The following is a 13,036-nucleotide window of genomic DNA, read 5'->3' on the forward strand; positions in this document are numbered from 1 at the left end:
CCAGAGTGAGCTCGTGTGACCCAGAGTGACCAGTGACCCAGAGTGACCCCAGGCGACCAGTGACCCGAGTGACCAATGACCCTGAGTGACCTAGAATGACCAGTGACCCAGTGTGAACAGTGATCCATGACCAGTGACCCAGAATGATCAGTGACCTGAGTGACCAGTGACCCAAGTGACCGAGTGACCAGTGACCTGAGTGACCAGTGACTCATGACCGGTGACCCAGAATGACCAGTGACCCAAGTGACCAGTGACCCAGAGTGACCAGTGACCTGAGTGACCAGTGACTTATGACCAGTGACCCAAAGTGACCAGTGACCCAGAGTGCCAAGTGACCCAAGTGACCAGTGACCCATGACCAGTGACCCAGAATGACCAGTGACCCGAGTGACCAGTGACCTAAGTGACCAGTGACATGAGTGACCAGTGACCCATGACCAGTGACCTAGAGTGACCAGTGACCCAGAATGACCAGTGACCTGAGTGACCAGTGACCCCTAGTGACCAGTGACCCAGAATGACCAGTGACATGAGTGACCAGTGACCTAAGTGACCAGTGACCCCTAGTGACCAGTGACCTAGAATGACCAGTGACCCAGAATGACCAGTGACCCGAGTGACCAGTGACCCGAGTGACCAGTGACCCAGTGACCAGTCACCCATGACCAAAGACCCAGAGTGACCAGTGACGCAAGTGACCTGTGACCCAGAGTGACTAGTGACCCAGAGTGACCAATGAACCCGAGTGACCCAGAGTGACCAGTGACCCGAGTGACCAGTGACCCCGAGTGACCCAGAATGACCAGTGACCCAGAGTGACCAGTGACCCAGAATGATCAGTGCCCCAGAGTGACCAGTGACCCAAGTGACCAATGACCCCGAGTGATCCAAAGTGACCAGTGACCAGTGACCCGAGTGACTAGTGACCCAGAGTGACCAGTGACCTGAGTGACTAATGACCTAGAGTGACCAGTGACCCAGAGTGACCAGTGACCCGGGTGACCAGTGACCCAGAGTGACCAGTGACCTGAGTGACCAATGACCTAGAGTGACCAGTGACCCAGAGTGACCAGTGACCCAGGTGATCAGTGATCCAGAGTGACCAGTGACCTGAGTGACCAGTGACCCAGAGTGACCAGTGACCCAGAGTGACCAGTGACCCGGGTGACCAGTAACCCAGGGTGACCAGTGACCCAGAGTGACCTGAGTGACCAGTGACCCAGAGTGACCAGTGACCTGAGTGACCAGTGACCCAGAGTGACCAGTGACCCGGGTGACCAGTGACCCAGAGTGACCAGTGACCAGTGACCCAGAGTGACCAGTGACACAGACGAATGTTTCAATAGTTTTACATTCAGGTTTTTTGAAGTATAAATCTTTTTTTTATTCGTTCATGAGATTTGGGCATCACTGGCAAGGCCAGCATTTATTGCCCATCCCTAATTGCCCGTGAGAAGGTGGTAGTGAGCCGCCTTCTTGAACTGCTGCAGCCAGTTTGGTGAAGGAACTCCCAGTGTTGTTAGGGAGAGAGTTCTAGGAATTTGACGATATATTTCCCAGTCTGGATGATATGTGACTGGGAGGGGAACGTAGAGGTGATGGTGTTCCCATGCGCCTGCTGCCCTTGTCCTTCCAGGTGGTGGAGGTCGCGAGTTTGGGAGGTGCTGCCGAAGAAGCCTTGGCGAGTTGCCGCAGTGCATCTTGTAGACGGTGCACACTGCAGCCACGGTGCGCTGGTGGTGGAGGGAGTGAATGTTGAAGGTGGTGGATGGGGTGCCGATCAAGTGGCTGCTTTGTCCTGGGTGGTGTCGAATTTCTTGACTGTTATTGGAGCTGCACTCATCCAGGCAACTGGAGAGTATTCCATCACACTCCTGACTTGTGCCTTGTAGATGGTGGAAAGACTTTGGTAAGTCAGGGGGTGAGACACTCGCCGCAGAATATCCAGCCTCTGACCTGCTCTTGTAGCCACAGTATTTATGGGGCTGGTCCAGTTAAGTTTCTGGTCAATGGCGACCCCCAGGATGTTGAAGGTGGGAGATTCAGCGATGGTAATGCGATTGAATGTAAAGTAGCGGTGGTTAGACTTGCTTGTTGGAGATAGTCATTGCCTGGCACTGATGTGACACGAACCTTCGATCACTTGGCTAATGATTGAGAGTAGACTGATGGGGCGGTAATTGGCTGGATTGGACTTGTCCTGCTTTTTGTGGATGGGGCCGATATGGATCATCAACTCAGCCCTTTCTGCTGAAGTTGAGTGCCAACGCTTCAGCCTTGTCTTTTGCCCTCATGTGCTGGGCTCCGCCATCATTGAGGATGGGGATATTCATGGAGCCTCCTCCTCCCATTCATTGTTTAATTGTCCACCACCATTCACGACTGGATGTGGCAGGACTGCAGACCTTTGATCTGATCCATTGATTGTGGGATCACTTAGCTCTGTGTATAGCATGCTGCTACTGCTTTTTAGCATGTATGTAGTCCTGTGTTGCAGCTTCCCCAGGTTGGCACCTCATTTTTAGGTATGCCTGGTGTTGCTCTTGGCATGCTGTTCTACACTCCTCATGGATGTCCAGTTTTGAGCTGCTATATCAGTTCTCAATCTATCCCAATTAGCATGGTGGTGGTACCACACAACACGATGGCTGGTGCCCACGATGATTGTGCGGTGGTCACTGCTCCCAATGCTGTCATGGAAAGATGCATCTATGACAGGTTGATTGGTGAGGACGAAGTCAAGTAGGTTTTTGCCTCGTGTTGGTTCTCTCACCACCTGCTGCAGGCCCAGTCTGGCAGCTATGTCTGTTTAGATAGGAATAGTTTAGATAGGAATAGTGCAATCAAGCAGATGCAGCATGGATTCATGAAAGGGAAATCATGTTTAACTAATTTACTGGAATTCTTTGAGGATATAACGAGCATGGTGGATAGAGGTGTACCGATGGATGTGGTGTATTTAGATTTCCAAAAGGCATTCGATAAGGTGCCACACAAAAGGTTACTGCAGAAGATAGAGGTACGCGGAGTCAGAGGAAATGTATTAGCATGGATCGAGAATTGGCTGGCGAACAGAAAGCAGAGAGTCGGGATAAATGGGTCCTTTTCGGGTTGGAAATCGGTGGTTAGTGGTGTGCCACAGGGATCGGTGCTGGGACCAAAACTGTTTACAATATACATAGATGACCTGGAAGAGGGGACAGAGTGTAGTGTAACAATATTTGCAGATGACACTAAGATTAGTGTCGCCTTCCTGATTACCTGCTGTACCTGCAAACTAACTTTTTGGGATTCATGCACAAGGACCCCCAGGTCCCTCTGCACCACAGCATGTTGTAATTTCTCCCCATTCAAATAATATTCCCTTTTACTGTTTTTTTTCCCAAGGTGGATGACCTCACACTTTCCGACATTGTATTCCATGTGCCAAACCTTAGCCCATTCGCTTAACCTATCTAAATCTCTTTGCAGCCTCTCTGTGTCCTCTACACAACCCGTTTTCCCACTAATCTTAATGTTATCTACATTTCCTCTGACTCCGCATACCTCTACCTTCTGCAGTAACCTTTTGTGTGGCACCTTATCGAATGCCTTTTGGAAATCTAAATACACCACATCCATCGGTACACCTCTATCCACCATGTTCATTATATCCTCAAAGAATTCCAGTAAATTAGTTAAACATGATTTCCCCTTCAGGAATCCATGCTGCGTCTGCTTGATTGCACTATTCCTATCTAGATGTCCCGCTATTTCTTCCTTAATGATAGTTTCAAGCATTTTCCCCACTACAGATGTTAAACTAACCGGCCTATAGTTACCTGCCTTTTGTCTGCCCCCCTTTTTTAAACAGAGGCATTACATTAGCTGCTTTCCAATCCGCTGGTACCTCCCCAGAGTCCAGAGAATTTTGGTAGATTATAACGAATGCATCTGCTATAACTTCCGCCATCTCTTTTAATACCCTGGGATGCATTTCATCAGGACCAGGGGACTTGTCTACCTTGAGTCCCATTAGCCTGTCCAGCACTACCCCCCTAGTGATAGTGATTGTCTCAAGGTCCTCCCTCCCCACATTCCTGTGACCAGCAATTTTTGGCATGGTTTTTGTGTCTTCCACTGTGAAGACCGAAGCAAAATAATTGTTTAAGGTCTCAGCCATTTCTACATTTCCCATTATTAAATCCCCCTTCTCATCTTCTAAGGGACCAACATTTACTTTAGTCACTCTTTTCCGTTTTATATATCTGTAAAAGCTTTTACTGTCTGTTTCTTGAACAATAAGGGGATAGGGGGTTATGGGGAACAGGCAGGGAAGTGTAGCTGAGACCATGATCAGATCAGCCATGATCTTATTGAATGGCGGAGCAGGCTCGAGGAGCCGTATGGCCTACTCCTGCTCCTATTTCTTACGTTCTTTTGTAAACATAGTGAGAGAGGATATAGTGTCTTTGAAAGTAGATAAATCGCCATGTTGGGTACAACATTAGCAGTCCTCCAGTACCACACCTGTTGCCAGAGAGGATTGGAAAATGATGGTCAGAACCTCCACTATTTCCTCTTTTGCTTCTCTTCACAGCCTTGAATACATTTCATCCCAACATGGCGATTTATCTACTTTCAAAGATACTATATCCTCTCTCACTATGTTTTCATAAGAACGTAAGAAATAGGAGCAGGAATCGGCCATACGGCCCCTCGAGCCTGTTCCGCCATTCAATAAGATCATGGCTGATCTGATCATGGACTCAGCTGCACTTCCCTGCCCACTCCCCATAACCCCCTATCCCCTTTTCATTTAAGAAACTGTCTATTTCTGTCTTAAATTTATTCAATGTCCCAGCTTCCACAGCTCCCTGAGGCAGCGAATTCCACAGATTTACAACCCTCTGAGAAGAAATTCCTCCTGATCTCTGTTTTAAATAAGTAGCCCCTTATTCTAAGATCATGTCCTCTAGTTCTAGTCTCCCCTATCAGTGGAAACATCCTCTCTGCATCCAGCTTGTCAAGCCCCCTCATAATCTTTTACATTTCGATAAGATCACCTCTCATTCTTCTGAATTCCAATGAGTAGAGGCCCAACCTCCTCAACCTTTCTTCATAAGTCAACTCCCTCATCTCCGGAATCAACCTAGTGAGCCTTCTCTGAATTGCCTCCAAAGCAAGTATATCCTTTCGTAAATATAGAAACCATCTAATATTTCACACTCCTCCTCCTTAAATACAATGTCTGCAGCGTTCCTCTCATTTTGATGATAGGCCCAAAGTATTCATTAAGAACCATACGCATGTCTTCCGTCTCCACACACAGGTTACCTTTATGGTCTCTAATAGGTCCTACTCTTTCTTTAGTTATCTTCTTGCTCTTTATGTATTTATTTATGTATTTATAAAACATCTTTGTGTTTTCCTTGATTTTATTTGCCAATATTTTTTCATGCCCTCACTTTGCTTTCCTAATTTCCTTTTTAATTTCACCTCTGCACTTTCTATAATCCTAAAAAGCAGGGCATCGCCATTCCAGCCAATTACCGCCCCATCAGTCTATTCTCAATCGTCAGCAAAGTGATGGAAGGTGTCATCGACAGTGCTATCAAACGGCACTTACTCACCAACAACCTGCTCACCGATGCTCAGTTTGGGTTCTGCAGAACCACTTGACTCCAGACCTCATTGAAGCCTTGGTCCAAACATGAACAAAAGAGCTGAATTCCAGGGTGAGAGTGACTGTCCTTGACATCAAGGCAGCATTTGACCAAGTGTAGCATTAAGCAGTCCTCGTAAAGTCAATGGGAATCGGTGGGGTTGGGGGGATCCCTCCACTGGCTGGAGTCACACCCAGCACAAAGGAAGATGGTTGTGATTGTTGGAGGTCAAACATCTCAGCCCCAGGATATCACTGCAGGAGTTTCTCAGGGTAGTGTCATAAGAACATAAGAAATAGGAGCAGGAGTCAGCCATTCAGCCCCTCGAGCCTGCTCTGCCATTCAATGAGATCATGGCTGATCTTCTTCCTCAACTTCACTTGCCTGCACTATCCCCATATCCCTTGATTCTCTTAATATCCAAACATCTATTGATCTCTGTCTTGAATATGCTCAACAACTCAGCTTCCACAGTTATCTGGGGCAGAGAAATCCAAAGATTCACAACTCTTTCTGAGACTGTGACCCCTGGTTCTAGACTGCCCAGCCGGGGGAAACATCCTCCCTGCATCTACCCTGTCAGGCCCTGTAAGAATTTTGTATGTTTCAATGAGATCACCTCTCATTCTTCTAAACTCTAGGGGCCAGACTTTCGGCCTCATTGTCGGTGATTTTCTCCCTGTTACAGCTGGTTTTTTGCCCAGCGAGAGTTTGCACACAAGTTTTTTCCTTGGTATCGCCCACATCAGAAGTTTCCCACCGGGGCCAAACCGCCCACGTGCAACGGCGCGAATAACCGCTAGGGCATAAGTTTGGGCTCATCCGCCGCGAGAGCCGCCCTATAAACGCTGCTTAAACAGGGCGGGTAAGGGGGGGCCCTGCAAAGAAAGGTAAGTGAAAGGTCATTTCATTATTTATTTAAAATGTTACTGCGGTGATTAAGCTTAAAACTGTCGGGAATGCTTTGTATGTGGGGGTTTTTTTAATTATCATTTTTTATTTAGATTTTCCCCCCTCCATGGCCCAACCGCAGCCTCAGCCTAAATTTTTGTACTTACCGTCTATTCTGGTAACGAACGCCCATTTGGCTAACTTTCCACTTACCCGCCAAGAGACCACCGAGAGTGAGTGTGCAACACTGACTTTATTCACCGGACGACCAGTTCCACACACCTTTTCCCACAAAATGGAAATTCTCACCCTTTTTTTCCGCCGAGCATTAGCGATCCTTCTCAGCGGGCAATCGGGCGTTGAGAGCCTTTATGGAAAGTCTGGCCCTATGGAATATAGGTCTAGTCTACTCAATCTCTCCTCATAGGACAATTCCCCTATCCCAGGAATCAGTCTGGTGAACCTTCGTTGCACTTCCTTTATGGCAAGTATATCCTTCTGAGGAGAGACTTCTTCACCGAGAGAGTGGTGAACCTGTGGAATTCTCTGCCACAGAAAGTGGTTGGGGCCAATTCACTAAATATATTCAAAAGGGAGTTAGATGAAGTCCTTACTACTCGGGGGATCAAGGGGTATGGCGAGAAAGCAGGAAGGGGGTACTGAAGTTTCATGTTCAGCCATGAACTCATTGAATGGCGGTGCAGGCTAGAAGGGCTGAATGGCCTGCTCCTGCACCTATTTTCTATGTTTCTATGTTTTTTCCTTAGAAAAGGAGACCAACACTGTGCACAATACTCCAGGTGTGGTCTCGCCATGGCCTGATATAATCGCAGTAAGACGTTACTCTTATACTCAAATCCTCTTGTAATAAAGGCCAACATACTATTTGCTTTCCTAATTGTTTGCTGTACCTGATTGTTAACTTTCAGTACAAGGACACCCAGGTCCCTCTGAACACCAACATTTTCCAATCTCTCACCATTTAAAAATACTCTGCTTTTCTATTTTTCCTACCAAAGTGGGTAACTTCACATTTCTCCACATTATATTCCTATGTCCGCGGCCCAACCATCTTCATCAATGACCTTCCTCCATCATAAAGTCAGAAGTGGGGATGTTCGCTGATGATTGCACAGTGTTCAGTTCCATTCACAACTCCTCAGACAATGAAACAGTCCATGCCTCCATGCAGTAAGACCTGGATGACATTCAGGCTTGGGCTGAGAAGTGGCAAGTAACATTCATGCCAGACAAGTGCTTAGGGGGTATCAGCTTAGTAAAGTTGGGCTTTCCCCAATTGAGAACTTTTGTTCCTGGTCTATCTTTATCCTTTTCCATAACTACGCTAAATCTAACTGAATTATGGTCACTAGCACCAAAATGTTTTCCCACTGATACCCCTTCCATCTGCCCAGCTTCATTCCCTTAAACGAATCCCGAACCGTCCCTGCTCTTATTGGGCTTGCTACATACTGGCTAAAAAAAAGGTTCTCCTGAATGCATTTTAAGAATTCTGCTCCCTCTATACCTTTTACACAGATTGTATTCTAATTAATGTTAGTGTAATTTAAATCTCCTACTATTACTGCCCTATTGTTTTTGCATTTCTCAGAAATTTGCCTACATATATCTATCTCCCTCTGACTGTTTGTGGGTCTATAGTACACTCCCAGCAGTATGATTGCCCCTTTTCTGTTCTTTAATTCAACCCATCCATCGTCACAGCTGTAATTGTTTCTTTCATCAATACTGTGGCCGCCCCTCTCCTTTTTGATTGTCTTACACTGTCACACTTTCACTGTCACACTATCACTGTCACACTGTCACTGTCACACTTTCACTGTCACACTATCACTGTCACACTGTCACTGTCACACTGTCACTGTCACATTTACCCTGTCACACTTTCACTGTCACGCTGTCACTGTCACACTTACCCGGTCACACTTACCCTGTCACACTATCGCTGTTACACTTACCCTGTCACACTATCACTGTCACACTTACCCCTTCACACTTATGCTCTCACACTTTCACTGTCACAATTACCCTGCCATACGTATGCTGTCACACTTACCCTGTCACACTTACCCTGTCACACTTATGCGGTCACACTTGCCCTGTCACACTTGCCCTGTCACACTATCACCGTCACATTATCACTGTCCCATTTACTCTGTCACACTATCACTGTCACACTTACACTGTCAAACTTACCATGTCACACTTTCACTGTCACTCTTAACTTGTCACACTTACACTGTCACACTTTCATTGTCACACTATCACTGTCACACTTTCACTGTCACGCTTACCCTATCACACTTACCCTGTCACACTATCACTGTCACACTTTCACTGTCGCACTGTCGCTGTCACACTTATCCGGTCACACTTACCCTGTCACACTATCAATGTCACACTTACCCTGTCACACTTTCACTGTCACACTTACCCGGTCACACTTACCCTGTCACACAATCGCTGTCACACTTTCACTGTCACACTATCACTGTCACACTTAGCCTGTCACACTGTCACACTTTCACTGTCACACTTTTACTGTCACACTTACCCGGTCACATCTACCCTGTCACATTATCAATGTCGCACTTACCCGGTAACACTTACCCTGTCACACATTCACTGTCACACCTTTACTGTCACAATTATCCGGTCACACTTACCCTGTCACACTATCAATGTCACACTTACCTGGTCACACTTACCCTGTCACACCTTTACTGTCACACTTATCCGGTCACACTTACCCTGTCACACTATCAATGTCACACTTACCCGGTCACACTTACCCTGTCACACTTTCACTGTCACACTTACCCGGTCACACATACCCTGTCACACTATCGCTGGCACACTTTTACTGTCACACTTACCCGGTCACATATACCCTGTCACATTATCAATGTCGCACTTACCCGGTCACACTTACCCTGTCACACTTTCACTGTCACACTTACCCGGTCACACTTACCCTGTCACACTATCGCTGGCACAGTTTTACTGTCACACTTACATGGTCACACTTACCCTGTCACACTATCGCTGTCACACTTTCACTGTTACACTATCACTGTCACACTTAGCCTGTCACGCTGTCACACGTTCACTGTCACACTTACCCTGTCACACTTTCACTGTCACACTTTTACTGTCAAACTTACCCGGTCACACCTGCCCCGTCACACTATCAGCATCACACTATCAATGTCACACTTTCACTGTCACATTTACCCTGTCACGCTGACCCTGTCACACTTAGCCGGTCACACTTTCACTGTCACACTTACCCCTTCACGCTTATGCTCTCACACTTACCCTGTCACACTTACCCCGTCACACTTATGTGGTCACACTTACCCTGTCACACTTACCCTGTCACACTTTCACTGTCACACTTTCACTGTCACACTATCACTGTCACATTTACCCTGTCACACGTATCCTATCACACTATCACTGCCACTCTATCACTGTCACTTTTTCACTGCAACACTTATCGTGTCACACTTTCACTGTCACTCTTAACTAGTCACAGTTACCCTGTTACACTTTCATTGTCACACTATCACTGTCACACTTTCACTGTCACACTTACCCGGTCACACTTACCCTGTCACACTATCGCTGTCACGCTATTGCTGTCACACTTAGCCTGTCACACTTTCACTGTCACACTTACCCTGTCACACTATCACTGTCGCACTTTTACTGTCACATTTACCCGGTCACACTTACCCTGTCACACAATCAATGTCACACTTTCACTGTCACACTTACCCGGTCACACTTACCCTGTCACACTATCACGGTCAAACTATCACTGTCACATTTACCCGGTCACACTATCACTGTTACACTTCCCCTGTCACACTTACCCTGACACACTATCACTGTTACACTTACCCTGTCACACTGTCACTGTCGCACTTACCCTGTCACACTTACCCTGTCACACCATCACTGTTACACTTACCCTGTCACACTTACCCTGCCACACTATCACTATTACACTTACCCTGTCACACTTACCCTGTCACACTTACCTTGGCACACTATCACTGTTACACTTACCCTGTCACACTGTCACTGTTACACTTACCCTGTCACACTTACCCTGTCACACTATTACTGTCACACTTACCTTGTCACTCTATCACTGTTACACTTACCCTGTCACACTTACCCTGTCACATTATCACTGTCACACTATCACTGTTACACTTACCCTGTCACACTTACCCTGTCACACTTACCCTGTCACACCATCACTGTTACACTTACCCTGTCACACTTTTACTGTCAAACTTACCCGGTCACACCTACCCCGTCACACTATCAACATCACACTATCAATGTCACACTTTCACTGTCACATTTACCCTGTCACACTTACCTGTCACACTGACCCTGTCACACTTAGCCGGTCACACTTTCACTGTCACACTTACCCCTTCACGCTTATGCTCTCACACTTACCCTGTCACACTTAACCTGTCACACTTATGTGGTCACACTTACCCTGTCACACTTACCCTGTCACACTTACCCCGTCACACTTATGCAGTCACACTTACCCTGTCACACTTAGCCGGTCACACTTTCACTGTCACACTTTCACTGTCACACTATCACTGTCACATTTACCTTGTCACACTTATCCTATCACACTATCACTGCCACTCTATCACTGTCACTTTTTCACTGTAACACTTACCGTGTCACACTTTCACTGTCACTCTTAACTAGTCACACTTACCCTGTTACACTTTCATTGTCACTCTATCACTGTTACACTTACCCTGTCACACTTACCCGGTCACACTTACCCTGTCACACTATCACTGTCACACTATTGCTGGCACACTTACCCTGTCACACTATCACTGTTGCACTTTTAATGTCACATTTACCCGGTCACGCTATCACTGTCACACAATCAATGTCACACTTTCACTGTCACACTTTCACTGTCACACTTTCACTGTCACACTTACCCTGTCACACTTTTACTGTCACACTTACCCAGTCACACTAAACCTGCCACACGTATGCTGTCACACTTACCCGGTCACACTTACCCTGTCACACTATCACGGTCACACTATCACTGTCACATTTACCCTGTCACGCTATCACTGTTACACTTACCCTGCCACACTTACCCTGTCACACTTTCACTTTCACACTATCACTGTCACACTTGCCGTTACACTTACCCTGTCACACGTTCACTGTCACACTTTCACTGTCACACTATCACTGTCACATTTACCCTGTCACACTTACCCTGTCACACTTTCACTGTCACACTATCACTGTCACATTTACCTTGTCACAAGTATCCTATCACACTATCACTGCCACTCTATCACTGTCACTTTTTCACTGCAACACTTACCGTGTCACACTTTCACTGTCACTCTTAACTAGTCACAGTTACCCTGTTACACTTTCATTGTCACACTATCACTGTCACACTTTCACTGTCACACTTACCCGGTCACACTTACCCTGTCACACTATCGCTGTCACACGATTGCTGTCACACTTAGCCTGTCACACTCTCACTGTCACACTTACCCTGTTACACTATCACTGTTGCACTTTTACTGTCACATTTACCTGGTCACACTTACCCTGTCACACAATCAATGTCACACTTTCACTGTCACACTTACCTTGTCACACTTTTGCTGTCACACTTACCCAGACACACGAAACCTGCCACATGTATGCTGTCACACTTACCCGGTCACACTTACCCTGTCACACTATCACGGTCACACTATCACTGACACACTATCACTGTTACATTTACCCTGTCACACTATCACTGTTACACTTACCCTGTCACACCTACCATGTCACACCATCACTGTTACAATTACCCTGTCACGCTTACCCTGTCACACTATCACTGTTACACTTACCCGGCCACACTTACCCTGTCACACTTATCCTGCCACACTATCACTATTACACTTACCCTGTCACACTTACCCTGTCACACTTACCTTGTCACACTATCACTGTTACACTTACCCTGTCACACTTACCCTGTCACACTTACCCTGTCACACTATCACTGTCATACTTACCCTGTCACACTCACCCTGTCACACTATCACTGTTACACTAACCCTGTCACACTGTCACTGTTACACTTACCCTGCCACACTTACCCTGTCACACTATCACTGTTACACTTACCCTGTCACACCATCACTGTTACACTTACCCTGTCACGCTTTTAATGTCAAACTTACCCGGTCATACCTACCCCATCACACTATCAACATCACACTATCAATGTCACATTTACCCTGTCACACTTACCTGTCACACTTAGCCGGTCACACTTTCACTGTCACATTTACCCCTTCACGCTTATGCTCTCACACTTACCCTGTCACACTTAACCTGTCACACTTACCTTGTCACACTTATGCAGTCACACTTACCCTGTCACACTT

Source organism: Pristiophorus japonicus, chromosome 12, assembly GCF_044704955.1.
Source record: "Pristiophorus japonicus isolate sPriJap1 chromosome 12, sPriJap1.hap1, whole genome shotgun sequence".
Classification (NCBI taxonomy): Eukaryota; Metazoa; Chordata; class Chondrichthyes; family Pristiophoridae; genus Pristiophorus; species Pristiophorus japonicus.